A 3705-nucleotide genomic window follows, 5' to 3' on the forward strand; every position below is an offset into this window, starting at 1 on the left:
TCCCCGCCCCTGGCTTGATAGATTTTATTTCAGCCTTTCACTTTTAGAATATGTTTGCTTTTGCTGGCAAGGTGCATCTTTTGGAGGCAGCAGAAAGATGGATCTTGTTGTTTTGTTTTTTTTTAATCCAACTTGTCAATCTGTCGTTTAATTGGAGAGTTAAATCCATTAATATTGAGAGGATTGAGAGGTGACTGCTTGTTCCTTTCATTGTATCTATCTTTGTAGGGGCTGTGCCTTCCCTTTTTGCTCTAGTAGTCTGGAGTTTTATTTAGGGATGCTTTTCCTGTCTGGATTGTGGTCTTAGTGGTTTTCAATGTGGAGGACATATTTGAGGATATTCTGTAATGCTAATTTGGTGGAGCTATATTGGTTCAATTTTTCCTTGCTATGGAAGACTTTTATTTGACCTTTGGCTATGAATGACCTTTGGCTATGAATGACCTTCGGCTATGAATGACTTATTTGGACTTATTATAGGGAAGGAAAGTGTGGTGGCCAAGCTTGACAGAAGAAGTTAATGAGAAAGATGAATGTGATCAGCCAGATACCAGAGGCTCATGCCTATAATCCTAGCAACTCAGGAGGCTGAGATCCAAGGATCATCATTCATAGCCAACCTGGGCAGGAAAATCTGTGAGACTCTTCTTTTTGGTTCCCAATCCTGGGGCATGAACTCAGGGCCTGGGCACTGTCCTTGAGCTTCTTTTGCTCAAGAAAAGCACTCTACCACTTGAGTCAGAGCACCACTTCTGGCTTGTTCTGTTTATGTGGTGATGAGGAATCGAACCCAGGGCTTCATGCATGCTAGGCAAGTACTCTACCACTAAGCTACATTCCCTGCCTTCTGTGAGACTCTTATCTCTAATTAAGCACCAGAAAACCGGAAGTGGATTGTGGCTCAAAATGATAAAATGCTAGCCTTGAGCAAAAAAATCTCAGGGACAGGGCCTAAGCCCTAAGTTCAAGCCCCACAACCGGCTTCCCCTGCCCCCACCCAAAATGTGATAAGTAGAAAAGTTATAGTTAACATTGTGTTAGAGTAGAGAAGAAGGGGGAAGAATAAACGGAGAGAACTACACAGATACACACAACAACAAGCAACAAGAACAAAATATCCCTGGATGAGATTGATTGGACTATATTATAAACATGGAAATGTAATAATGAAATCCCTCCTCATAACTAATGCAAGCTAATAAAAAAATATTAAAAACAACCTTCCTCACCCCAATAAAAGTGATGATGTTCAGGCACTAAGCTCCAAGCGCAGCTCTCGCTTCTGCGCATGTCAGCCGCTCCTCCGTGCACGCCGCGTTCCCGCGCGGGCACAGTGCGCAAGCGTCAGAAGAGCTGTCTGGAGAGCGTGGCCGGGCCGGGCCGGGCATGGCGGCACTGAGCGAGCAGCGCGCTGTGGGCCCTGGCAGTGGCTGGTGGAGGCGAGAGCAGCGACAGTGAAGACCACGGCTTGGGAGATTGGGGGTCTGGACGGGACGTCTCAGAAATTCAGAAGGCCAGTTGAAGAAAATTGAAGCATTTAAGAAAGCATTTAAGAAAGCATTGACCGCAGGAGGTATTTCCGTAGCGGAGCAGCTCCTCGATTCTGGTATTGATGTAGATTCCGGTGTCCGGTATGGACGGACACCTCTGTGTATGCTGCCAGCATCGCCAACCTAGAACTGGTTAGATTCCTTTTGGACAGAGGTGCTAATGCAAGCTTTAGTAAGGATAAACAGACTTATTTTGATGACGGCCTGTTCTGCTCGTGGCTCAGAAGAACAGATGTTGGAATGTGTAGAGCTGCTACTTTCCAGAAATGCTGACCCAAATGTTGCTTGTCGGAGACGTGTGACGCCAGTCATGTGTGCTTCTCGGGGTGGTCACACTCAGGTTGTTGCACTCCTTGTTGCTCACGGAGCAGAAGTTAATGCGCAGGATGGAAATGGCTATACTGCTTTAACTTGGGCAGCTCGTCATCTTAATCTTAAAGTTGCTTGAACTTGGAGCTAATAAAATGCTACAGACCAAGGATAGAAGAACACCGAGTGAGACTGCAAAAAGAAATAAACATCTTGAGATCTTCAACTTTCTTTCTTTGACTTTAAATCCACCGGACGGAAAACTTGAACAATTAGGGAAAGAAGAAACGCTTTGTAAGCTATTGGCAGCTGATTCTGATAAAGAAAAAGATCATATATTTAGTTCATATACAGCATTTGGAGAACTGGAAATATTTTTACATGGTCTTGGGCTTGAATATATGACAGACTTATTAAAGGAAAGAGGTATAACTTTAAGACACCTTTTGACCATGAAAAAAAGATGAATTTACAAAGAACGGAATTACAACTAAAGACCAACAGAAAATCCTGGCTGCTCTGAAAGAACTTGAGGTAGAAGAGATAAATTTTGGAGAGTTACCTGAAGTGGCAAAGTTGGAAATCAGTGGTGATGAGTTTCTCAACTTTCTTCTGAAATTAAACAAGCAGAGTGGCCATCTGATAACAGCTGTGCAAAATATCATTACTGAGTTACTTGTAAATTCCCACAAGATAGTACTAGAATGGGCTTCCCCACGGAATTTTACTTCAGTTTGTAAGGAACTTGCTACTAACATTGAAAATTTGAGTGAAGAAGTCTGCAAACTAAAAGACTTAATTCAGAAGCTGCAAAATGAACGTGAAAATGATCCAACTCATATACCATTAATGGAAGAAGTATCTACATGGAAGAGTAAAGTTCTGAAGTGGACCGCTATTACTGTATGAGGATTTGAGCTGTTTCTTTTTATTTGCAAGCAAACTTTCCAGAGAAAATAACCTAAGTATTTGTTTTAAGTTATGTATTCATCTTATTCAAACTATCCTACCATCACTTTTAATCATTTTGGCACAAAGTAACTTTATTTCTTTGCCTATACTTTTTAAGAAAAATTATAACATAAATCACAGTTTTTCCTTAGAAAGTGATTTGTCAGTTTGAGTTATCAATAGTTTGTTATATTTTTATGTTAATTTCAATCAAGAAGTAAATTACATAATACTTTAATGTGAGCAGATGACTGAATAACACTCAAAATAAAACTTTGATATTCTCTAAAAAAAAAAAAGTGATGTTCAGGTAATCTAGTTACCAACCAAGTATAGATAATGAGGAAGGATTAAGGATAGAAGTGAATATGAGCAAGAGAATGGTTCTACTTTTAGGTAGAAGGAAATAAGTGAGGAAGAGCTATAGAAAAGGAAAATATGATGACTCCACGGATGGCTACAGCAGCTGACACAAGCGGCCATGCAGCAGACCTCTGCTGCCTCCCTCCCCCCTCCACGGGTCCCAGGTCTCCTTCACTGCCAAGTGTCTCGGCTGCGGCTGGTGTCTAAGCTGCCAGTGAACTTTCCCTGCAGTTTACACTCCCCTGGAGTGGGCCTGTCACCTGCTCTTCCCTCTCCTTAAACACCTCTTGTGACCCTACCTCTATGGCAAAGCTTCATAGGTTGCTCTTTACTCCCAGCCTCCAGAGGGAACTCAGACTCCACTAGCAGGGGCCCTCTGAGCTAAAGAGATTGCAGAATGCCTTTCTTCACTACTGCTAGCCTTTGCTCACCAGAGTACCCCATACTGGGAATAAGAATTGGGGTCGTGTGGGCTTTTCCTGCAGAAAGGACTGGCAGATGATGGGCAAGACTTTCACCTTGTAATGAAGTC

At 42.4% G+C, this 3705-nt stretch overlaps 1 pseudogene; it reads left to right on the top strand.

The window, feature by feature from the left end:
* Nucleotides 1-1288: 1288 nt before the first annotated feature.
* LOC125339381 lies at nucleotides 1289-2819 on the top strand (annotated as a pseudogene).
* The last annotated feature ends 886 nt before the right edge of the window (nucleotides 2820-3705 follow it).

This window comes from Perognathus longimembris, chromosome 21 (assembly GCF_023159225.1).
Source record: "Perognathus longimembris pacificus isolate PPM17 chromosome 21, ASM2315922v1, whole genome shotgun sequence".
NCBI lineage: Eukaryota > Metazoa > Chordata > Mammalia > Rodentia > Heteromyidae > Perognathus > Perognathus longimembris.